We start from the raw sequence: 26,750 nt of genomic DNA, 5'->3' as shown, positions 1-26,750 counted from the left end.
TTGCCCTCCCAGCAACCTTGACCCTCAGGACCTCAGACGCCACCTCCACCTGACTTCAAGGTCCTTTTCGACCTCTTCTTCCTCTTGGCCCCCTACGTGCAATCAGTAGCCAAATCCTGTGGCTTCCACCTGCTAAACCATGTGTGGTCTGCCTCCTCCCCTCCCTTCATTGCCATCACCAAGTCTAGGCCATTTATCATGTCTTTACAAATGTATGCCATTACCTATGACATTCCAGTCTGCAGATTGGGTTCATGCTAGCTGTGTAGCCTCAGGCATGTTCCTTATCTCTCCCATCCTCAGGTTACCTCTCTGTGGAAAGGAAATAACTAATGGACTCTCTCTATGCATGGTAGTTCTGTTCCACAAAGTCATCGTGAGCACCAAACCACTGCTACTAGGGAAATGCAGGGTTAAGTCTCTGTGAGCACAACTCGTCTTCAACTCACCGGTATACGCCTTTGGTTGTATGTTTCTTTCTATTGAAATACACCTTATTTAACAAATATTGGTGATTTGTTATCATAGAACTCAGGGCCAACAGCGCTGTCCCTCGTGCTTGAGCCAAGCTTACTGAACACACGCAGTTCTGCATGACCTGCAGAAGGTGTGTCATATCGCAGCCCTCCTGCAGTTAGGGACACCACGTGGCACTTCATCACTGCACTCAGGCCATTCTAAACAGAAAGATCTCCATAGGAGATATCCTCAAAGAACTGAAAGGAGACCTACCATTTGATCCAGCAATTCCAGTACTGGGTATATCCAAAGGAAAAAAAGACATTTTATAAAAAAGACACTTGCACACAAATGTTTATAGCAGCACAATTCACAATTGCAAAGATGTGGAAACAACCCAAGTGCCCATCAATACACGAGTAAATTAATAAAATGTAGTGTATATATATATATATATATATGTATACTCCACGGTGTATGTATATATACACCGCGGAATATTACTCAGCCATAAAAATGATGAACTAATACCTTTTGTAACAACCTGGATGGAACTGGAGACCATCTTTTTAAGTGAGGTACTGCAAGAATGGAAAAACAAACACCACACGTACGCCCTACTAAATTGGAACTAATAGGCAACACTCATGTACACATATGGTAGTAAAATTCAATGGAATTCAAGCAGGTGGGAGGATGGAGGAGGGGATGGGTAAATTCACACCTAAAGGGTACAATGCACACTATCTGGGTGACGGACACACTTGTCACTTTGCCTCAAACTGTACAAAAGCAATTCATGTAACCAAAACATTTGTACCCCTGTAAATATTCTGAAATTAAAAAAAAAAAAAGATTTAAATGTAAGATCCAAAACTATGAAACTAGGAGAAGAAAACAGAGGAAATCATTTACAAAAAATTAAAACAAAACAAAACAGAGAAATCGCCAACAAGAGGCACCAAAACATAAAAAACATGGCGCTAAATAGACTGTGAAAAGGACACTTGTTTATAGGATGAGAGCTGAAACAGGGAAGCAGAGCACTGCCTTGTTCCACCCCAGCTCAAATTTATGCTGCTCTGCACGTGTCTGTGAATGACTTCAAAAGCATCTGAGGACTGATTTGAGGGTTACAAATACATTCTAGTGAGTATGCAAATTTTGTAAAAACAGAACCCGCGAAAAATGAGGATCGACTGCACAGTGCATCTTCCATATCTGTGAATTCCGCATCTGTGGATTCAACCAACGGGGGATCGGATCGAAAACATTAGAAAAATAAATAAATAAACAAACAATAACAATTCAACAGTAAAAAAATACAAATAAAAACACAATACAGCAACTCTACCTAGCCTTACATTACATTAGGTATTATATATAATCCGGATATGATTTAAAGTATACAAGAGGATGTACGTATGATGGGTGCAAATGCCATGCCATTTACATAGGGGACTTGAGCATCTTTGGATTTTGGTATCCTCTGGAGTCCTAGACCAATTTCCTGCAGACGCTGAGGAATGACTGTATTTGTACCTAAACAGAACCTGTGAGAAATGAGCATCGACCGTATTTGTACCTACTCTGCAGGTTTGCTGTGCAAATTAAAGGACATAATCTAAGCAACTACTAGGCACGCAATAAAAGTGAAAGCTATTACTATTATTTATGATGATTATTACTTGTTGCCATTATTATGTTCCCCACCACTGCAATATAGTTTGGTGTCTGATGGTACGCTGCCCATCTCTCTCCACTCACTCCACCTTACACACACAGTCTTAAGCTCTGACCATGCCACTTTTGGGCTTGGTGTTCAAGTTCTTTCTAATCCAATGTATCTAAAACTCGTCTGTTTCTTTCTACCTTCTCCTCCAACAAAACTGGCCTGGTCACCTTGCTCCATGCAGACTCCAGGCGTGCCTTCCTCTATGAACTGGCTTCCCACTTACTCACCCTCCCTCGCCACAGTTCCTCTATACTAAAATATGCCTATTCAGCCCTCAAGACTCTCTGGTTAGCAACATCTCTAAATCCCTTTCTAGCTGGAATTAATATCTCCCTCTTATCAACTTCAATAACTTTTTTTTTTTTCTGTTCTCCAAGAAGCTGTCATTTTCTATGTTTTGTTAAAAATCTTACGTACGTGTTTTATTTCTCTGAGTAGGTATGGGTAGATCTGATTCATCTTTTCATGTACTACAAAACTCTTTGCACACTGCCTCGTCCTTAGCAGAGTAGATAATACATGCTTACTGATTAAATACAATAACAAAAGTAAAACCCACAAGGTAGTTTTTGCTTCATTGAAAAAGACATGATGTTTATAAAAACAGATTTTTATTTGAGAAATTTTATGTATGAGCAAACCAACTTAAAAAAAGAAAAAAAAGAGTTCCTAATTTATATGAAAGCCACAGGGAGCCAATACTAGTTTTCTTAAAGTCTGGCGACTTGTTCCTGAGTGTTTGTCCTTATCATTTTCAGCTTTCAGGCCCTTTTTTGGGCAAGTCATGAACTTTGAAATCAAGGCTAAAAAATACAGGCACAGACATATTCTGAATTACATCATAGTTTCTTTCAACACCTTCATTCCAATAACCCAAACAAGAGCACTCAACACTTGGAGAGAACATTGCATAGAAATAGCTTGAAGCTTGGGCAAACTAACTTAGTGCACTAACCCATTATTTCCCCTGGTATAAGTCTGTCTGCTAATGTTCTTGTTGGTGAATATCAGAAGGAATGATCATGACACCCAGGGAGCTAATACTTCCTTCTTGGGCATTGGAGGCATACTTCATTTTTAATCAAAAAGGACATGACAAGGTATTTAACAAGTTACAAGATACTAAATGTGTGCTCCTTTTTTCTTCTACCACCAGGTTTTTTTTTTCTATCACAGTATATGTCTTCCCTGCATGATCTCCCCTTTTATGTTGCATTTTCCTGCTTGGATATAGCATTGAGACTGCTCCCAGGGAGCCAGGATATGCCCTACCAGAGTGTGCAAAAAGGCCCACTAAAGGCACAGCTGCACCCTCATCACCAGTGGGGAGAGAAAGAGGAAGCAACGGGCACTGTCAGCTTCATCTGGGAGCAGCTGCAAATCACCTGCTTCGTGCCTGTTGTCATTTTCTTGTTCATGTCTTCTCATGTCTGTGAATTTAGAATAGGTGTCAGTCCCCCTGCACTTCCCATATTTGCGAGGATACCTCAGCTGTGAGCTGGATCTCCTATCCATGTCTCTGAAATCCAAGATCTGAAAGTTAGAAAGGAAATGATTTGTAAAAATCACTTGCAAATCTTCTTCCTCTCTATTTACAAATTCTGTTTCAAGAACAAATGAATGTGTGTGTGTGTGCACCTGTGCATGTATGTGCCCACATGTGTGTATTTCAAGTAATGATGTCACTGAACGTCACTGTGAATACTGGATGGGAGCAGGGAGGGCTGGGGGCCGACTGAAGAAATGGTGAAGAGTGTGCATGATTGTGCAGAACATGGCAGGAACCTGATGACAGGATCGATCTTCCTGTAAGAGACTGAATATCGAAAGGAAGTGGGAAATTATGCAGAAATGTGGAATAATCCATCTGACCTCAAAGGACCATCTAATTCAAAACTGTGTCAAATCCATCCTCCAAGAACAGCTGCCACCACAGAGACGCAACCTTCCCAGGGATAATCTACTAGTTCTTTGACAGAATCCATAGGTATTAATAGATGTCAATAAACAAGGTCCTCACTTTCCCTCTTACTCCTCTGGACTACTTCTTAAAATACTTAAAATTCTTCTCTGGCTTGGGCCAGGTCTACCAAGCTGCCTTCCATGATGGCTCCTATCAGACTAGAGATACTATTTTCCTTTATGGAAATATCATGTTCTTGTATGGACTTGATCAATTCCTAAAACAAGAATACACCTTTTAATGAGTTTTCTTCATTAACTTGATAGTTGTTCTGGGCTGAATTGTGTTTTCCCCAACTTCCTATGTTGAGGCCCTAACCCCTAGTACTTTAGAATGTGACTCTATTTGGAGATAGGACCTTTAAAGAGATAATTAAGTTTAAATGAGGTAATAAACTGGAGGCCTAATCCAATGTGAGTAGTGTCCTTATAAGAAGAGATTAGGATGAAGACACACACAGACCAAGGGGCATCCGTGTGAGGACATAAGAGAGAAGGCTGCCGTCTACAAGCCAAAGAGAGAGACCTCAAGAGCAAACCACCTTACCAGCCCTTTGATCTTGGACTTCCAGACTCCAGAATTGTGAGAAATGAAGTCTACTATTTAAGCTACTCAGTCAGTAGTGTCTTGTTATGGCAGACTTAGCAAACTCATTCATTAGCTATGGATTATCCAAGGTGATTTTCTTCCTTATTATCAATAAGAAAATCCTTATTTTTAGTAACACACAGATTCCTTCTTTTTGGGTCAATTTTCTTCAATCCTAAATGCTTATTAACACCTGTTTGCTAGGCCCAGGTGGAGTTCAAGTTCCCAACATTGTTAAGGGGAATCCTTTAGAACCTGGTTATCTTTTCAGTTTTGACACAGGATCTCATTTTGTTTCTCTTAGGTACCCTGAGATTAGGGTAGAAATTATTTTTACCATTTTATAGGTGATCAAATAGACTCAACTGAATGATTTACCCAGGGCAGATGACTGACTCTGTAACCAAGTCTTTTGATAACATTTTCTTTACTGTTTCTCCCATAATCCACTCCTTTTCCTTTTTCCTTATCATTATATTATTTTCAAGTTTGGGTGTTTTTCCATCTCAAAATTTGCTTCTTTGTTTTTGAAGCTTATGTCTTATTTTTCTGTAATTCTGTTGGATTCTTTTTTTCTGTTTCACTTAATTTTAGACATTGATGTTATCTTTGTGGTGGGCTTCTTAGAAGAAAACACCTTGTACTATTCTTCACTTTGCTTTCTTCATGAAAAATTCCAAGAGAAATTTTTTTCTCCAGCTAATTTCCTAGAGAAGCTCAGGGTATAGCTACAGAAACTTTTAGGAAATCCTTTCCCTGCAACTGTGAATTTTGAACTGTATAGGAATACTGAATACCCATCGAATGCAAAAGGAAAGGTCTTTTGGTATCTTTACCCTTTTAGAGTAACTATACCACTGTCTCTGGACCTTATAGAACATGATCAGGAGTTTGCTTTCCTGGAGGCATTAAAAAAATCCCCATGTTAGGCAACTACAAAGAGAAAATAAAAATGCAGTCCTGAGGAGGCTGCATAAGGATAGCAGATTCTGTGTTGTCCCCCGTGGAGTCTTGGAACTGTGTAGTCATGGATCACTATGGCCCAGACACCTGAGCTGCCCAGGTTAGGTAAAAGCCTACAGAAGCCCCGAGCCCAGCAGATTCAGGATGTGAAAAGGGCAGAATCACAACTAATGGCATGGCCGAAGCAGGAAAATCAAACCTGCCACACCAAACTACAGCCAGTGGAAGGTGTCTGGGGCTCTGCAGAGACAGGGCTACTTCGTCCTTGTTGGACCCTCCCTGGTGTGGCCTCCCCAGCTCAGATCACTGAAGTCTTGAGGTAAATATTTATTCTCTGGTGCTATAACTGATGTCCTGTGATAGCACCTTAATCCAGTTCAATCCACCCTTTTGTCCAAAATGTGGGAATGATCATGCCTCCTCATATAGAGGAATAAACTTGTTAATGAATTAATTCCAAAACATTTTGGAAATCACAAATGTGAGCTAAAGTTTCACACACATTCTTTACTCTCTGGGCATTTAAAGGAAAAAAAAATGACCCGGTTCTTGAAATATTTTGTGGTCACTACATACCATAAATGACAACAATAATAATAGCAGGTACTCTTTAAGGTGCTAACTGTGCCAGGCAAAGTACAACATATTGTTCCAGTCATGCATTATTTTGTTTCCTTCCCATACAACATGTGAGGTAAGTACTGTTACTATCCAATTTTACAGATGGGTAAACTGAGCCTTACAAAGGTTAAGAAACTAGCCCAAGTCACCCACTGAATAGGTGGCAGAATTAGAATGGAAACCCCAATCAATCTGACTCAAAAACCTGATTTTAATAAAGCACTTTTATTTCCCTAAGGACTGGATTTTCAAAATCTGTCCTATTTCACATCTTCTGATCATTTGTCCCATAAACTACTGAACTATCCCAGAAATGAGCAAAACTTGGCATCCAAACTGCATTTCCCAGATGGTCCCTCACACTGAAAGTAACACACAAATTCTCTGTAAGACCACAAGTCCTGGTCCTTGGTGTGGAAAATGTGGGCACCGCAATCTAGGCAGATTACCAAATTTTAGGGAATTAGCGTGCAAGGCAATGCACTCAAAACTAAAACTATTTAGAGCATCATGTTATCTTCTGTGATTTGGAAGGCCCGGATGGGTCTTGCTGTGTCTGGACTCATTCTTATGAATCTCAGTCCTCATGATATTATTGAAATGCAGAAATGCAGGTTTCCAGCAAGTTTTAACTGATGGAAATCTGGATAAAAGGAACTGACTGTGAGGACATTAACTATTTAAGCAGTGCTTTCCTGAGGGACCTCGATGGCCTTAAAAAGAGGGTCCATGGGCTGTTTTTTATATTATGAATATTTATACTATTATGAAGATATTTTAAGTATCTTTATTTCAAATGTGAGCTTTAGTGAAAAACCTCAATCATGCCTCTTGGCTTGGTTGCTCATTTTTGTTTGTCGAGCATCAGAATAGATGGGTGATAGGACCACAGTAGAGAAAAGACTGCAGAAATTCACGATCCACAGTCTTGTTGATTCCCAAATGTGATCTGTAGTCTTAAAGATATAAGACCCACAGATTCAAGATAATTTTTATTCTGATATTCAAATATCCTTTCACAGGGATAATCATACCACTTTAAAGAGCTGTTTCTATTAGACACATTCAACTCATATAATTTGCCCCAAGCTGGGAGTAAGGCAGAGAAAGAATGAGAGACAGCAAAAACTTGAATATCTGCTTATAGATACCATTCTAAAGGACATTTTACTTTTGGTTCCAACATCACCATATTTTGTTTAGAGCAAGTCACGTGGCCCAAAAAAAAAAAAGAAGAAGAAGAAGAAGAACAATTAGAAATGAATTCTTGCAAACTAATGCCTTGGCTATTTCTCAGGTTCTCTAGAAGTCAGTGAAAAAAGAATCCATGGTAGCATTTTCTTATTCATGCTAAATGAGCTGTTATCAATTCCCATATTGATTTGTCTCCCCATGCAGCAAACCGCAAAATGCCACGGCCTGAGATGAGATCCCATCAAACCTATTCCTTATTTATCCTTTCATCTTCCAAGTCCTCTTTCCCTTTTATCATGAACAACTTCTCCCTGAGCCCACTTTCCCTAAAATAACAGCTGCGAATTCGATTTTTCCTTTCCTGTCTCTTTAAGTCGGAAACTTCCTGAGGTTCCTAAGAGCTGCCTGTCTCAGCAGGCACCCAGGGCTCCCAGAGGGTCTCCGTCACAGTGAGATTTGCAAGTGAATCTCCTCTTTGAAAAAATCCTCACCAGTTTTATATCGATCTCCCCGACTCTGAGGCATCTACACTGAAACTGTGTGCTCCAAGACATCCTGTGAACCAGGTCTGAGAATTTTGAAACCAAATCAATTCATACTGGCAGTTCCAAAAAGGAAAATTCTTCTAAACCGAGCAAAGCATAAAACCGATACGAAATCCACCTAACACACAAAAAGCAATCAAATTCTTTCAGACTCCAATGCCTACCTTAAAGATGTCCCAAAGCTCTTTGCTCCTACATGTATCCGCCTCTCCGGGTTTGTTTTCTGCCTTTCCAATAGCTGTGCTTTCTTAAATCGAGCCACAGTCTCCTCAAGTGTCGGGCTCTGAAAACACACATGCTACACACGCCCATGCAGCTTCCCCGTGCCAGGCAGCCCCTTCGCCTTCCTTCCCAGCTGTGCCAATCCCCTGGCCGCTGAGCAGCTCTCACGTGGGGTGGGAAGGAGAAGGGGAGGGAGCCACCCAAAGTTGGGGCACGGATTCAACTCCCCGTGGATAGGTGGCCGCCCATCTGGCAGGGAGGGTCCCTTTTCTAACCCCAAGCCCCCTGGAGGCTCATTCAGATCCCAGAACAGTTGGTGGGCACACCGACTCCCCTTGGCCGTGACCTGTGGGCACTCAGACCTCCTGGGGGGGGGGCGGTGGCAGCCCCTAGCCTGCGGGACACAAGCCACCTCTTACCTTCACGAAGCTCCAGTTCTCAAAAGCCTGGCTGGAGTCTCCAGGGAGTCCCGCGTTTTACTTGACATGGGAAGGCAACTAGTTTCAGAAACAGGGAACATTTAAAAAATGAAACAGAAAGTAACCGGGCGATCCAAACCAGACCCCCGACCTGCATGGGCTGGCCGTCCCCAACCTCTGCCAGTCCTCAGACTCAGCCTGCCCGCCCAGCCATTTCAGCCTGGAGAGCCGTCAGAGGAAACTGCAGCTTGGAAGTCTGGAATTTACAGCCTGGGCTTTTTTTTTTTTTTTTTTTTAAGAGTATTTGTTGAGCTTTTTAACATGCAGTTTGTCTCCTTCTGCAGGGAATTACTCAGTGATCCCGTCACCTGACTCAGGGCAGCTCCATTATACAATTCAAACTGTGCTGTTTGAGTTCTGACCAGAAAGCCTTACTTTGCCCCCACTCCCCCGGCAGGCAGCAGCCGCCCCATCCCCAGGAGGGGAAGAGCAGAGAGGGAGACGCTCCAAACACCAAACAATGACAATTAACCTTTCCTGAACCTTCCCTAGAGGGACTGCAATTTTGGATTGCACTTGTATTTCCCTTTGGTTTAATTCTTCTTGGGTAGAAGACCTCCCAAATGCCAATGCTGAGTTAGCAGCAATTTCACAAGATGTAACCGTAGCAGCTTCCTTGATTTTTTTAAGGGTGGCTCTCTGTAGATTGGGTAAGTCACTGAATGGATTTTCAAATGATAGAAGGAACATCAGTTGAAAAGCTGCATGTAGAGCATTAATACATGTGCAGACCTAGAACCTTTATTATTTTTGCCACTTAGATATAAGTTCTGTGAAATGCCAAAGCAGGGTAACTTAGGCTGGGGGTCTTTAGCCCTTGATCATCATAAACCCTCTCCCAGCCACCTCAAATGAGCATAATGTCCAAGGGACAACTGCTTGCTTGCAAAGCAAACACCTTTTTTTAAAAAAAAAGAGAGAGAGAGAGAGAGAGAGAGAGAGAGATGGAATCTCGCTTTGTCACCCAGACTGGAGTGCAGTGGCACAATCATCGCTCACTGAAACTCCAACTCCTGGGCCCAAGTGACCCTCCTGCCTCAGCCTCCCAAGCAGCTGGGACCACAGGCACATGCCCCACTACATCTAGATAATTTTTAAATTTTTTGCAGAGATGAGGTCTCACTGTGTTGCTCAGGCTGGTCTGGAACTCCTGGGCCCAAGTGATCCTCCGACCTCGGCCTCCTATTGGGCTGGGACTACAGCCCACACTTGAGGAGACTGTGGCTCAATTTAAGGTGTGAGTCTGGCAGGGCCAGGTGGTGCAAGCACCTGGTAGAAGCTCAAGCCCCTAGCCTCTACTTCCAATCATACTTTAACCTCTAAGGCCAGTCTACATAGACATTTTGAAGCCACCACTGTTTTGGGTCAAGGTAGTAAGAGTCATTTCAGTCTGTCCCACTTGCATTGTCTTAGCATCTGTCATCTTTGTCCAGATGATACACATTGAGAAGAAGGCATGTTCAAACATAGAATTGACCCATAGTGCTGTCCAATAGAAATATAAAGTGAACCACATATGTAACTTTCTAGTAGTCACATTAAAAACATTAAAATGTGGTGAAATTATTTTTGTAATATAGTTTATTTAATTCAATATTGCCAAAATATTGTTATTTCAACATGTAATCAATATAACAATTAACAAAATATTGTGTATTCTGTTTTTCATACTAAATCTCTGAATTCTGATGTGTATTTTACAGTCACATCACATTTTTATTAGGACTAGCCATATTTCCAGTGCTCAGTAACTTCATGTGGTTAGTGGAAATTGACCCATCGACGAGAGGCTCTTTGAGAAACTTAGATGGCCATAAATGAGCATAACAGTTAAAGCATCACAAAACATGACAATCAAATTAAAAAATACTCCAACCTGTTCACTTTTCCCATCAAGATGAACCAAGATGATCAAGTCAAAATCAAGATGAACTATACGCACAGGGGGCTCTGGGCTCCCCAATTCTCCCAGCCAGTGGAGCCTTGTTGCTGAACATGGGAAGACCTTGAAAAGGACTATTAATGTCTGTGACAGCAAATGCTAACACTGGTCAACCTTCTATTAGGTTTTCCTTTTCTCCCTTCTGTAATCCCAGCATACCACCAAAGGAAACTGCTTTCTCCTTCCTGCCTGCCTCTACGATTCTAAGTAGTGTGAGATGCCATTATCATATTAAAATATGTGACATGAGATGGATACTGTGCCCTAATATCACTTCCAAAGTATTTTGCGACTCTCTGTCCCCATATCCATCTGAAGTGGGCATGGGGTACTTACTGTTCTCCTTATACAGACCCAGGGAACCCAGTGACAACAGCAGGAGTTAGAAGAAAGGTCTCCTACTCTTGGTGCTCTGTTTTGCCAAGGAAGACTCAGATGTGCATGAGAAAATACAAATGTGTAAACCTGGAGGAAAGATTGATGTCTGTATATATCTTTCCCTCCAGGTATAGTAAATACAAGGTGTTGTGGCAGTTGCTATGGTAACTACTTCCTTCTTAATAAGAATAAGGACACATAGAAAGATGTTAGAAAACATCAGGTGGTGAGATCTTCCCCAGTAATGGGAAGAGGAGCAGTAATAGAAAATATACCCTTGGTCTCTATATAGTCATTCAATACTGACACTCCAAAACTTGAATTTCCTACACCAGTGCTGTCCAATAGAAATATAAAGTGAACCACATATGTAACTTAAAATTTTCTAGTAGTCACATTAAAAAATTAAAATGTGGTGAAATTATTTTTGTAATATAGTTTAATTCAATATAGCCAAAATATTGTTATTCCAACATGTAATCAATATAACAATTAACAAAATACTGTGTATTCTGTTTTTTATATTAAATCTCTGAATTCTGATGTGTATTTTACAGTCACATCACATTTTTATTAGGATTAGCCATATTTCCAATGCTCAGTAACTTCATGTGGTTAGTGGCTATTACAACAGATGGCCCAGCCTGGATTATATTTGGCCATTTTGGGGTTAGAATTTGTTCTTTGAGAACAAATTTGTCTATCTCTACTTGGAATTTTTAGAAAAATAAATTGCATTCATTTGGTTCTAGCCCAATGGTATAATTCAAGTGGTGTTCTCTTGGGGTAAACAACAAAATATCAAATAAACTTAGAATTGAAATGGTATTAAAGATTTGGATTCTTTCATGCCACCCGAGGGTTATGAAGATTAAAAGATAAATCTTGGGTTTGTAAAAAGTTCCTTCCTTGGGTTGTCCCAGTTGCCCAAGTCAGGGCTCCCAAAGTCATTTCTTGACTCTGCTTTCTACATACCCTCTCTCTCTGCCCATTTCCCCTGGCCCTTCTAATAGACAACTCAATCTTACCAAGTCTACTTGTCACTTTTTCTCAAGTTGCAGGGCTTTGGCTATAACCCAAACCATCACAAGAATCCCTGCTTGGTCTTCCTGCCTCCACGTTCCACCCATTCAAGTTCATTTTTTATTTTTATTTTTTTATCTTGCCTTCATTTTGAGCATGTGTCAAAGCAGGCATTTAATCATACAGCTTCTCAGCTTAAAGCCTTTAATAGCAACCTACGGACTTTCAAATAAAATCTATCCTCCCTGTGGTAATATGCTATGCAGTCATAAACTGGTCTCAGGAAACTTTCTAGCTCATCTCTTAGCCACACATTCTTTGAATTTACCCTGGTCTACATGCTTAACTATGGCACAATTTCCATGATTGTCTACCTTGTTTAAAGTCTGTTTCCTCTGCCTGGATTGTCCTTTTTTTAAAAATGCCGACCCCTTACCAAATAGCAAAATCTTTCAAGCCTAGTTCAACTATTTTTTGTAGCTTTCCCTAATCTTGTAGTCAAAATTAACAGCCTCCTCAACTATGTGGTCACACCACACTTCTATAAATAGATGCATTCTAATATTAATCACGATCTGATAGACATGGACTTTTTCTAGAATAGGAACCAAGTGGACATAGGGGTATCTCAATAAATGCCCAAGGAATTCCAATACTCCTTCCTCTCCATTTCTTCCCCTTTTGATTCTCTAACCACTTGGTACATCATCATCATCACCATCATTATCATCATCCTCATCATTACATAGGAGCCAATAGTAGCACTTACTAGGTATCAGATGCTATACTCAGCATAATAGGCACATCTCATTTAATTTCAACAACAAATCTATAAAGTAGGGACTTATCCCCAGTTTTTAATGATCTTTGATTCTTTCAACAAGTACTTTAAGGTCATTGTTATAAATACCAGTTATGACAAGTTGATATGCAGTTACGCCTTCACGGTGTGCAGGATTACATACTTATTTAACTTATTTGTAAACAGACTAATGTGTGCGTTTTTTGTTTTATATTTTTACTGTCTTCACCTCTTTACAGCCTCTAATTTTTAGTGGGCTTGGAAAACAGAAAACTTAGCTCAATAGTGTTTTGTGTAGAATAAGAGTATGGCGGCTTTGAATAAGGGCATGAGGGGCCTGGCCATGTGAATGTCACAGGATCTGACATTTAGCTTTGTTGCTCAGAGTCATTTTTGGCTTTATTTCTGGCTCTCCGGTAGTTTCTACCATAATTCAATTTAGTAGCGTTTTTTAAAAATGGAAGGACCAACATTAATTGCTGGCAAGGACATGAAGCAACAGGATATCTCATTCATTGCTGGTGGGGACTCAGAATGGTATAGTCACTTTGGAAGACAACCTGGCAATTTATTATGAAACTAAACATACTTTTACATACTCTCACCATATGATCCAGAAATCCTGCTCCTTGGTATTTATCCAAGGGTGTAGAAAACCTTGTGTTCATACAAAAACCTGAATTGAAACATGGATAGCAGCTTTATTCATGATTGCCAAAACTTGGAAGCCACCAAGATGTCCTTGAGTAGGTGAATGGATAAATAAACCACAGTACGTCCAGACACTGGAATATTATTTAGCATTAAAAACAAATGCTGGGTGCAGTGGCTTCCACTTGTAAGCTCAGCTAATTGGGAGGCTGAGGTGGAAAGACTGTTCAAGGCCAAGAGTTCCAGACCAGCCTGGGCAACATAGTGAAAACCTGTCTCTAAAATAAATAAATAAATAAAAATAATTTTTAAAAATTAGGTGGGCAGGGCAGCGCACACCTGTAGTCCCAGCTACTTGAGAGGCTGAAGTGGGAGGATCACTTGAGCCCAGGAGTTCGAGGCTGTAGCAAGCTATGTCCACGCCACTACACTCCAGCCTGGGTGACAGAGTGAGACCTCGTCTCTAAAAAACAGTAAATCAAATAAATAAATAAACAAATGAGCTATCAAGCCATGAAAACACATGGAGGAAACTTAAATGCCTATGACTAAGTGAATGAATAAAGCCAATCTGAAAAGGCCACAGATTGCTTGAGTCTGACTACATGATACTCTGGAAAAGGCAAATGCTACAGAGACAGAAAAAGATCAAAGTTTGGGGGTAGGGAAGGGGGTCGAACAGGTGGGAAACGGAGGATATTTAGGGCCTGCTCTGTATGATGCTATGCTGGACATCTGTCACTATGCAACCCATAGATTACACGACACCAACAGTGAACCCTAATGTGGACTGTGGATTTTTGGTGATGATGACGTGTCAATGTAGGTTCACTGACTGTAACAAATGTACCATCTGGGGGAGATGCTGATAGTAGGGGAGTCTGTGCGTGTGTAGGGGTAGTGGGTATATGGGACATTTCTGTACCTTCCTCTCAATTTTGCTATGAACCTAAAACTGCTCTAAAAAAATACAGTCTGAAAAAAAGTGAAGGGATCAGAGAATGCCTGGCCCACAGGTGCCTAGGGCTGTGCTCACTGGACTCTAGTACAATGCACAGATTGTCTTCCCACTAGGTTGTCCTTACTCACTTTGTTTCCACAATATCACTATATAAAAGGCAGCGCGTGTACTAGGACTTAATAAATTCTCCCTGAAATGAAATGAAGAGAAAATACACTTGATGCTTCACATAATAAATGCATAAACAGCTTTAACAGCCTTGATATCAACAGAAAACTATTAACAGGGTTTAGGCGACGCTGGAGCCTGGGACAGCCTGGGACTTGCACGGTGGGGCGGGGCTGGGGGCGGGGGTGGGGTGGCTGTCCTAGGAGGCCTGGCTGGGGGCTAGAGGAGCAGCTGAGCCCTGGCACAGCAGCGCAGCTTCCTTATGGACTTGATCTAGGAAGAGGCTCTGTGCCCTGTGTGCTCCCAGGGCTCAGCCCTTGGTCACCACCTCCTGGCTTCACAACACATTGCACAGAGCAGGGCTGTCTCTGCCCGGCAAGGTACTTAACCTCTGTGAGCCTCAGTTTCCCATCTGTAAAAAGGGGACGAGGATACTGCAGATGGTTGGGGTCTCACATGAGATCAGGTCTGTAACGTGCTTGGCCGAGTGACTGGCTAATGTGAGTGTCCATGAATGGCAAATGTTTACTCTCAAGTATTATTAGATATTCCATGATCACAATAAAGTGTCGGAGATGAAATTAGAGAGCTCAAGAGACGGCAACACTGGTGTGCGCCTGCCTCTTCTCCTATCTCTCCACTGTCTTTCTGCCCATCTTGCTGTTGGCACCTATTTTAGATGGTGAGTTTATTGATTTCCATGCTCCTTGTCTTCCTTCCTTCCTCCTTTTCTTTTTTCCCTTTTCCACCCCTTTCTTCTCCTGTCTTTATTTTCCTTTTTCTCTCCCCTCTTTTCCTTTACCTCTCCCTTTTCCATTTATTATCTTTAAAATGAGTTTATTTTGTCCCTTGCTATTTTTGGCCAACTAACTAAGGCTCTTTGTATCGAGAGCTTCTTGCCAAAGCCGTGCTAAGCTCACCAGACTGCTAAACGTAGACGGGCCTGCTTCTGCTGCCCCGTGGAAGGTCTGCCATGTCATAAACAAGAAAGGTATGAGGTCAAAGGATTCTTGTTCAGAACAAAGGGGGACGGCTTCACACAGAGCTTCCCAGAATGAAGGCAGAGCCTGACAGGAAAGAGATCGGAGGCCTCCGGCATAATCTATAACAGAGCAGCTATTACCCCACTCCCTGCCAAGTCAATGCCACTGCCAATCTCAGAAGCCATTTTTCAGCACTGCTTTTTGGCCAGCTCAGCATGAAATCTATATGACAGCTTTACTTTGGGAGAGCAGCCGAAAAAGGCAGTTTCCTGCAGGGTTAGGCAGTTCCGTTGCTCCCTCTAATTCTTTCCAAAGTACCATGTGGAATTCACGGCACGACTTGGGTCGAAATAGGACTAAGACCCAAAGAAGACACAAGAAGGGAGAAGAGATACTTAGTGGCCCTGCTAATGTGGCCAGTGCTTGAGGCAGCCAAGGCAGTAGCATGAGACTTGGGATGGAATTCTAGTCTGCCGCCTGCTCACTGGGGCAGCTTATCTAGCCTCTGTTTAGTAAACTGGCAGATCTGAGGTGATGTTTGTGAAGCACCCGTCAAGGGCCTGGGGTACAGCAGGTGTGAACAACCCTGGCCAGGTTGGTTTTGGAGCCTCCTTTTCCTCACATATCAAATGGAAAGAGACTACAGGGCCCCTTTTGTAGAGTTCTTTGGTGGAAATTAAATGAGACCTCCAGCAAATGGTGAGTACTGCACGTGTGTGTCTCTCTCCTCTCCACTCCCAAGCCTCCAAATTGCTGACTGTATTTCCCAAAGATGAACACAACCATATCTTCCATCCCATGTACTCTTCTGGAACCCTGCCACTCTCCTGGCAAGTGGTGGGTTCTAACTCCTCTCTCTCTGAATCTGAGTGGGCTTGGGAGTCACTTGTAGTTGGTGTAGTAGAAGTTATTCTGCGGGACTGCAGAGACTCCATCATAAAAAGCAATTTAGCTGCTGGCAGATCAGTTGGAATACTTGCTCTTGCATTGTTTCTGAAGCCTTCAGAAGGTCAGTAAGCAGTTGACTGCACCAGGGCTGCCATGCTTTGAGGAAGCTCAACTTAGCCTACACAGAGAGACCTAGAGAGAGTGCCCAGGTGCTCAAACTTCACCCACTAATAGTCACTGTCTGAATTGCAACCTCATGAGAGACCGAAACGAGAACCACTTAGCTGAATCCTTCCCAGTTCCTGATCCAGAGAAACCATGAGATATTAACAAAATGATTGTTGCTTTAAGCAGCTAAGTGTTGGGTTGATTTGTTATGCAGTGGAAGAGAACCGGGACCTTCCAGTAGCGATTCAATAAAAATCCCAAGCAGCCCAAGATCAGAGTGTTAGGTGTGAGACAGCGAAGGCATATAAGGCTCGGCCTCTTAGTCATTCTTTCAGCCATGGGGACGGGCCATATCTTTCTTCTCCTTCCACATGTGTCCGGCCGGCACACAGAGCACTGTGTGCTTGTGCCTACAGCAGCGTGAGAAAACCCAGTCATTGATCCGGATTGATTAGTGATTTTTCAGATCACACAAGCTGTTCCCTTTTATACTAGATCTTAAAGTTAAAAAACCATTTTGGTTTAAAAAGACATTAATACTAAACAGTTCTTGAAAGAGTTTTACATTAGGGTTTATATATTCTTTAAATTTATTTTGGCTGGGCAAGGTGGCTCACATCTGTGATTCCCCACAACATTTAGACCCCTTCCTGGTTGGAATACCCTCTCCAACCGCCAGGGCTTTTGGGCCAATTGTGTCTATACAGCATTTAAAGATATCAGCTGAGGCTCACTTCCTCCAGAACGTTCCCCAAACAACCACAGTGGGTGTGGTCATTTACTCTTTCTTCTCATCCAGTACTTACACTGAGAAAATGGTGTCTGTGCTGAAAGATGTTGCCCTTGGGTTATTGCTTGCTGGGCTTTCCTGGGTGTTTTGTTAATGTAGGTTTTATCTCCATTGAAGCGAAAATTCCTGGAGAATGTGGACCAATTTTTCTATATCTTTGTAGCCATTCTCACAAGAATTCCTTGCACCTGATTATTTTAGGACTCTGGTCTGATCCTCAAACAGGTCTGTTATGTTTTATTTCAAAATGCTAGGACTTGCCACCTAAACAACGAAAAACAGGTATAAATTGCTTAGGAGTAAGATTTAACACATTACTAAATTACCAAATATTCAAACATTTCAGAACGTGAGGGCAACTTTGAGTAAGTGCAGGCCAATGAAATGTAGATGATAAACACACAACAAAACCTAATTAGAAGAGAAATGTGGGCCCCATTTCACCTTCCTAGAGGGAAATAACACAGGGTTCAAAGTTCAGGACTGGAATCGGGCAGGTCCAGGGTTTGAATTCCGACCATAATGCCTTGAACTGTGGGACCTTTACAAGTCCACAAATCTAAAAAGGGGTAAAAATAATGCCTAGGTCATAGATTATTGTCAGGATACCCTAGGTGGTTTGTGTTAAGTACTTAACAAGTATTGAACTGGCACAGAGGAGGCACCCATCCTGGATATCATCTGTCCTTACCACCACCACGACCAGCAACAACCCTGTCCCAGTCACCAAGATGGGCTTCACTACTAAGGCCTAGAACTTGCTGGAATATACCCTGTTCTTTCTTTAATCACATGTCCTTCCATTCAGACACACACTTTCCCTTCAACTCATACTCTGTACAACTACATTTCACAGCCCTTGTGCTAAAGTCACAGTCATGAGGAATTGTTCCAAACAATCCAATCAATCTTAGCTGCTTCGTGTAGCTCACCCACAGTCAGTGGACTCTGGGCGTTCTCAACTGCCTCAGTCCTCATCACCTACTGGCCAGGTGGCCCTCGAGCAGGCAGTCTGCTTTGACTGGGGACGCAGAACCGTCTAGTTCGTAAGTATGTTGGCCCGTCAGCTCAGCTTTTCCTTTAGGGGTGTGGAAAGACTCATTGAGCACCTATGATGAGCCAATAGAGGAGAACATTAAGGTTGAAAAAGATGAAGTATATGGTAAACAACATATAATTGTTCTTGTACTTGTTCATTCACTTATTCATTCATTCGTGCATTCATTTGTTCATTCAACAAATAGTTATTAACAGCTCACTATGTGTTTGTAGGCCCTGGACATACAAACATGAACAAAACAGATATGATTTTTGCTTTCATAAAGTTTTTAAATCGGTGGAAAGTAACCACTTTGTCATCAAATAATCCTGGGTTTGAATCTGACTCTGTCACTTACTATATATTTAAATTGCTTGAGCCTTTCTGAAGCCTCCTTTTCTTAGATTCACTGTGAGAATTAAATGAATTAACCTAAGGATACTGCTCACCCCAGCACCTGGCGATGTGTGCATTTCTTTCCCCCAAATTCATACAACATATAGCCAATAGAGTTAGGAGTATCTGGCTCCCACATTTGTGCTTTCAAAGGAATTTTCTAATTATTATTTTTTCAAGTCTCACTACTTTTGATTTAGATTTTCCCCTAAGTCATTAATTCAATTCATTATCCACTGAAAAATTAAAGTTTTGTTTTTCTGTGTATTTTTCCCATGTCTTTTTTTTTTTTTTATCCCTCATTGAAGCTTCTGCAGTAAACCGCTCTTCTCTACATTCACTGATGTGAAAATTGTAAGGCATCTAGTGTCATCACAGAAAAAACCCACAGGAATAGGCATGTTGCTTAAGATTATACTTGGGAGGCCCGAGGAAGTGTTGGGTTATGCAGACCGTCCTATCTCATTAGTTCAGTGGAGACAGCCACCGTCAGCTGCCAGGCAGGGAGAGCTTAGCTGGCCATGTGGTAATTTATGGGCATGCCTTCCTTTATCAAGAAGTCGAAATGTTACAAAATTATATTAACTTAAATTATTATGTATATATCAGTGATCCAGAGGCCTCCACCACCAATACTGCACTGTGTGTGTAATGTTTTTCTAGACCTCTGAGCCCTCTACCGTATTGGACACCACATTGCAATTCTTCTCTCGCCTTCCCCAATACCACTTATTCTAAGTTACTTTTTTGTTTATTTCAACTATAATTCTCGTGTCTTTGTCTTTTCTCTATTTCTTTCTTTCTTTCTTTCATGTTCGGTTCTCTCTCAAGCCCACTCTTGGTCTTACTCCTCCATGAATGATCTCACTTCTGATATTTCAATCTACTTTTCCAGAGGCTTCTCTTCTAGATCAACTGCCATTTCTCTAATTCACATACTTATCCTCTCTTACTAGAACTATCTTGGTAACCTAACCGGTTTCCCACTTGCAAATTGCTCATGTCTCTGAGCTTCATTTTTCACACTGCCAGCAGAATTGCCTTCCTAAAACCAGGCTAATATGTAATGCCCTTTCTCAAAGGTTGATATTACTTCTCTGAAGCATAATGTTCAAGCTGTTTAGCATGGCTCTCAAGGTCCTCCCCGATCTTGCACCATATCCCTGCTCATTTCTCACCATAGCCCTCCCTGATGATATAATAGTCTACTTAGTATTCCACTTGCTTTTCATCTTTCCCTCCCTATCTTATTGAACAATGCACTTCCCTCATTCTTTATCTTTTGGGGCACTCATTTCCCGATATATGCTCCTCAGAATACTGGTCTTATAAAATGATTTACTGGAGAAAATGGATCTGTGGTCCATGGTTCTGGCTAACACTGCATGCCAGGTCCCTACTCCCCTTGGTGATTTCATGCCCTTTAGCATTTTAAGTGAGCTAAGAAGTCCTGTAACAAGGTTAGTCCCGCAAACCAGGTTAGCTTTGCTTAACCCAATGTCTGCTAAACATTAGATTCCTCTTTTTCTGGAAGCCTTTAGGAACTAGCATTTAGTAGCTATTCTTTGGGAAACACTGGTCTATTCAAATCTTCTTCATTCATTTATACTCCATTTGTCCATTATTCATTGACCTGGCAAATATTTATTCAGCACCATGCCAGATACTGGAGAATGTACTCAGGATATGTTGTTTGAAAGCAAGATGAATATAGTCCCTGTTCTCATGGAACTTACAGTTGCCTGAACAGCAGATAAGTAAGCACACAATCACCATGAAGAGCTATTATAGAGGAAACACAATTGTGGTAGTGCATAGCAAGAAGATTTTTCCAGTCTAGAGGGAGTGGTTAGGGAGGGCTTCATGGAGGAAGCGGTTTTATACGGGGTGGAGGGGGCTGAAGAAGAAGTAGGAGTTAGTCAGATGGAAACTGGGGGGAGAAAGGGAAAGGGTGATGTAGGCAGGGTCAACTGCTTGTGTGAAGGTGCTGAAACCAGAGAGAGCATGGCATGTCTGAGGGACTAAGAGAAATCTCAATGTAAAGGTGACGGCGAAGTCATCAACAAGCCCCTCAACCCCCGCCCCCCACCAGGATCCTCTTCTGTCTCCTACCCTATCTGGCTTGCAAAGTGTATGTTCAATAAATGCTCGAACATTATAGTAATCTGATAAGACAATCATTTTAGGGGAACAGATAGGATCTTTTGAAGCACAGAGAAACACACCTACCTCACCCCCCAACACCCTTAATAAGGTCAAAATAAGGAAGTTTATTTTTCTAAAAGTTTATTGTTAAAAACATTTATAGATGTTGCTATATTAATTTTATTTATAATTTATTTTTTACATGAAAGAATTAAATATAGATACCTAATAGTGAATGCCGAGAGATTTTCTTAATTAACTCAATTGTTACTTAATCCTCCTTAGCATGCTTTTCACGTTTAGGCAGCTTGCTTTTGACAACTAGCAAATAGAGAGGCCAAACTGTAATTGGGCAGACTACACAGAACAGAGCATACCTAAGAGCCCAGGAGCCGGACTCAGCATCTCTCTCTGCGAGCCACCATCCTGGGGTTCCTGCCCTCTGTCACTGCCTTAATTCTCAGACACACTGTGCTTCCTGCCTTTCCTTCCGTGGCTGCTGTCTGCTAATGAAAGAAGAGCCATCCCTTTTGTCATCAGTAGAACAGAGGGTAATGTCTCTTAATTAACAAAAGGAAGTGGTGCAATGTAGTGAGAACATTGCAATTGTTTCCAATTAATCCCACACGCAGTTTGGCAAAGTTAATAATCCATAAAATGACCTGGGACCTAAATATGCAGAACAGTCATCTTTTATCAGTCATTTTTCCATTGTTCCAGCAAAAGCAAGAAAATTCAAAGCTAGATGCACAGGAGGTACACGGATTTGCAGCGTCATACACTCTTAAATGTAATCTCAAATATAAAATAAATTTACATATGCCATTCAGATCTTACGAATTCCCAAATGTTTTACAACCTCTATAAATCATCACATGTTGACAGTTGTCAATTCAACCACAGTGGAGCAATTATTTTCTTGGATACACCATTTATTACCAAAGCAAAGACACCTTCATGTTCATATAAAACAAAGAAAGACACATGCATTTTTTTTTTTAACAGATGGGGACTCCTTCGCTTGCCCAGGCTGGAGTGCAGTGGCATGATCACAGCTCACTGCAGCCTTTAACTCCTGGGCTCAAGTGATCCTGCTGCCTCAGCCTACTGAGTAGCTGGAACTACAGGTGTGTGTCACCAAACCTAGCTAATTTTTCTATTTTTTGTAAAGGCGGGGGGTCTTGCTATGCACTCCAGGCTGGTCTCTAATTCCCAGCCTCAAGTGATCCTCCCACCTTGGCTTCCCAAAGTGCTTGGATTACAGGCATGAGTCACTACACCCAGTGACTCACCGACTGCATCATTAATGAATTTTTAATTCCTTGAGAATAAAAAATGTGTCTCATACACCTATGACTCCTAAAAATGCCACATGGAACATCTTACCTCAGATCCATAATACCTTTTTTTTTCATTGTGGCAAAATATATGTAGCATAAATCCACCATTTATGGACTTGCCCATCAGGGATATGTCATGTAAATGGAATCAGATAATACGTGGCCATTTGTGTCTAGCCTCCTTCCCTCAGCATGGTGTTTTCAAGGTTCATCCATATATCACAGTATGTATCAGTTCTTTATTTTTTCTTATAGCTGAATAATATTCCATTATATGGATGTACCACATATTGTTTATCCACACTTTGTTGATGAATATTTGGGGTATTTCTACCATTTGGCTTTTGTGAATAATGTTGCTATAACATTCCTGGACACGTTTTTGTTTAAAAATCTGATCTGAATTCTTTCGGACATCTACCTAGGAGTCAAATTGCTGGGTCATATGGTAATTCTATGCTTAACTTATTGAGGAACGAATAATATGTTTTTATTGTTTATTAGCAATTGTTTTTATTTATTTATTTATTGTTTTTATTGCTTATTTTTATTGTATATTAGCAGGAGCCTGCAAATATAAAATATATGGTTGATAGGAAAAATCTACCTTTGCTGAAACGCCTCAGTGAAAATGCTACAGAGCTTTGGCGCATGTGTGCTTATGTCTTCATGGTCGGGGAGATTGGTTTGGATGATTCATTTCGCCACGGCTCATAAGCTACTTTCTTTAGTTGAGCTTTATTGCCGAACACTTGGGCACTGGAGTTGGACCCTGTGAACTCCAATGCCAGGCCTGGCATGTGTCAGTGTGTGACCTTAAACTAGTTATCAAACCTCTAGGACTTAGTTTCATCACTTGTAAATCTGGAAACTAGCTCTAACTACAACTAGGATTATGGGGACTTTAAATAGAGCAGAGTATTTAAAGGACTTAGTATATTGGTTGGATAATACATACTTGAAAAATGTTAGCTAGGATTGTGTTTATATTTCTTGATATCCCTGTGGTGTCTAGCACTTAATCAAGTTGGAATAAGAGACATGTTGAGTGGGAAATAACTCAGGTCATTTTGAGGATTAGGAGTTTTTTCTTTATTCCTTTCTATCTTTTGTTGTTGGTGGTTGTATGTTGGAATATTTTGTATCCTGGGTTTGGAAAGTCTATGTACATGAACATAGGCAGAGATTCCCTTATGAATGACTTTCATTTAATTGCTTTTTGGATAGGGTCAGCTGCTAGCAGGATGGGGGACTCGATGAGTCCTGTGTTTCTGGCTCCAAGTTGTTCATAGGTTGGGGAGATGCTTTTCCAAAAGGAAATATCTAAGAACTGTCTGTCTGTATTAGAAAATTTATTTCACTTAATTCAGGCCCACTCACATTTTGATGGCAAGCCCCATATGCTGACCTTTCAGGCTACTTTACATAATTTTCTATGCCAGTGTGAGCCTTCAGCTCTACAAACATCAGGTTGCATATACCTTTGCTTGTGTCCTTATTCCTGGCTTAGAATCTTCCCTGGGTTCTGACTGTGCTGTATCCCTGACTCATGCTGCTAGTGGCTCACCGTCCTGACATACACCCATAATTCACAACTCCACAGCTTCCCAGAATCCCAATGCTACATTATAGGATTTTTGACTCCTACCTGCTTAAGGTGAAAGCAGAGTCAAGCAGAGAGGTAGGAAGTGGCACATGAGAGGTGATGACACCCATGAGCTCTAAGGAAAGTTCTTAGAGCAATGTGATGGTGATGAGACCCCTCCCTCCACCCCTTCTTTCCCTGCAGTCCGTCTGCCGCTGCTGTGGTTTCCTGCTTGTTTCTCTTCCCAGCTGTGATTTGCAAGAAAGACCTTTCATCTACTTTACAAGGGTGATTTATGCCATATCAAATGGTCGTAAATAGCATCGCAGCTGCAGTGGGCCAAGCACCAGATATGATACAGGACATATGACAGAGGTTAAACATCAAGTACCTGTCATCACTTTGCGACTACTCCGGAGGTGCTTCTTAAAAGGGGCTTTATTGCTGGTCTGGTTTAGCCTTTTGCCACTTGAGGAAGGTTTACCCAAATGTCCTGGGGCCCAATGATTTTCTGTAGGTAAACTGCATGGGTAAATGGCCTTGGCTGTGAACCTCACCAGTAACAAAGGATTGCTTACGTTGAATTGTTTGGTGCCTTGGGAGCCCAATAAACATAGCATCCTGGTAAATGAAAATGGTATGCTTACTACACAAACTCCTTTTAAAGGCCAAGCCCTCAGCCTCCACTTCCAATCATATTATAATCCCTAAGGCCAATTTATATAAGACATTTATAAAGCCCCCATCGTTTTGGGTGAAGGTGGTAGGAATAATTATTGTCTGTCCCAATTTTTCTGACTTAGCATCTGTCATCTCTGTCCAAATGATACCTACGGAGGGGCAGGCACGTAAAACATGAGAACTGTCCCATTAGTGAGAGTCTGGGAAACTTAGATGGCACAAATAAGCATAGCACTTAGAGCATCATTAAACACAAGGATCAACATAAACATCTCCAACCTGCTCGCTCTACACATGTCAAAGCCAGGGTGACATGTGTGCAGGGCATGACAGAGGGAGATGAACACGAGCGTGTCCACCTGGCAGCACGTGGCTCCCAAGTGCCAAAGCCCCGTGCAGACCTCACCTCCTTCCCTTCCAGGCTTTATGTGTACTGTGGATTCAAACATCGTAAGGCAATTTTATCTCCACGGACAATCTCGCCATCCTAAATAGAAACTCTTCTAGCCTGTTACCCTGTTACTGAAGCTGTTCTACAGGAGAGCCGCTCTCAACCGGTATGTGAGGACTCTCAAGGGTTAAAACACAAACCCCTTCCAACTGCGTTATACGTAGAAAATTCGTCTTTGAACACTGAAAGATGAAAAGCAGCTTTAAGGAATCTTCACAATGCCATCCTACACCGTGAGTTATTTAATTGCGATAGAAATACATGTACCGAGAATCATTCCCTAATTAGCCTAAATCTAAAACAGCAGTTGTTAAATGTGCGGTTTGAGCTGATGCAACGGGGTGTGCTTTTGCCGTTGTGTGGCTCAGACAGCGATGCTGTTCAGGTTTTATTTTTAAAGTTCGGGTAATTATAACTTAAACTCACAGCAGGGGGGAAATGAATCATTTATTTGTCTTCCTTATTACAGCTTCTCTCCCCCAAAAGTGTTTCCTTTCTTGCAGCGTTTACCTAGCTAGTAAGGTATTACTCCGGGTCCTGAGGACTTCAGCATCTGGGATTTGATCACCAATTGTATAGGAAACATTCTGAGACAGATGATTGCCACCCTAATTCATTATGAAATGGAAAAATATGCACTCGTTTAATTCAGAACATTTCCTTGATATAAAACTTGAACAATCAACAAGAAGCAGTTTGGTGTAGGAGGAAAAGTTCTGGACTAGATGTCAGGAAACCTGGATTTGAGCCCACCTCTGCCAGTGACTAGCAGTGACTCCTCCAGCACCCTCTAGTGCCCTTGACCTTGATTTTCTTAAATGCTCTCTTAGGTTGCTTGCAGCTCTGAGATGCTAGAATTCCCAGGATCAGGATACAGCAATAAACAGCAGTGGAATGGCGTGAATATCATGAATACACAACTACTTGTATAACCTACTGCTTTCCTCTAATTAGTAGGAGCCATGAGTCAGCCTTCGCCTTGGCTGGGATTCTGACTGATGGGGAGGGAGTTCTAGAGAGGACAGGTGGCTTGCCAACAGTCACACTGTTGGTAAACGTGGGAGAGAGAGTACAAACCAGGGATTTCTACGCCAGGTTATCTAAGGCAATCTCTCCTTAGATTACAGAGGACCAGGTGACATCTGAACTAAAGGCTTTACAACTGTATTTTCTAACGGCTACCACTATCCTTAGACTAGGGAAAGGTCACAGCTTTTGGAATCCAGTAGTCTCAGTCCTGGTTCAGTGTGACTCTGCCACTCAATGCAGCATCAATGCGTCCTATTTTTATCTTTTGCAGAAAAGCTGTATTATGTAATGAGTGTGGGTCTGATATAAAGATTTGTACGTGAATGTTCATAGCAGCTTAATTTTGTAACGGTCATGAACTGGAAACAGTCCCAATGTTCATCAACAGGCGAATGGACGCACTGTGGTATATCCATACAATGGAACACTAGTCAGTGATAAACAGGAATGAACTGGTATCTGCAACATGAATGAGTCAGGAAATAATTATGCTGAGTGAAAGGAGCCAAACAAAAAAGAGCTCATCCTGCAGCGTTTTATTTACAACAAATGGGAGAAAAT

At 41.6% G+C, this 26,750-nt stretch overlaps 1 protein-coding gene across 7 annotated transcripts in view; it reads right to left on the bottom strand.

Annotated features, from left to right (window-relative positions):
* The window catches only part of PHACTR1 (phosphatase and actin regulator 1), a 508,037-nt gene that overhangs the window by 286,099 nt on the left and 195,188 nt on the right, over positions 1–26,750 (bottom strand). Inside the window, exons 1-2 of one of the 7 annotated variants that reach the window (XM_076010477.1) lie at positions 15,615–22,562; positions 8,710–8,787 (exon numbers count right to left, since the gene is read on the bottom strand). The exons of 4 other annotated variants lie outside the window; for them this stretch is intronic. The gene's annotated coding sequence lies outside the window, so the exon portion shown is untranslated. Of the gene's footprint in view, positions 1–8,232; positions 8,678–8,709; positions 14,725–15,614; positions 22,563–26,750 lie in introns of those variants that run through there. 2 more of the 7 variants (XM_012753506.3, XM_076010476.1) reach the window with 2 other exon arrangements.

This window comes from Microcebus murinus, chromosome 15 (assembly GCF_040939455.1).
Source record: "Microcebus murinus isolate Inina chromosome 15, M.murinus_Inina_mat1.0, whole genome shotgun sequence".
NCBI classification, from domain to species: Eukaryota; Metazoa; Chordata; class Mammalia; order Primates; family Cheirogaleidae; genus Microcebus; species Microcebus murinus.
Note: the sequence above shows the minus strand (reverse complement) of the source record. Positions and strands in the feature narration are given on the sequence as shown.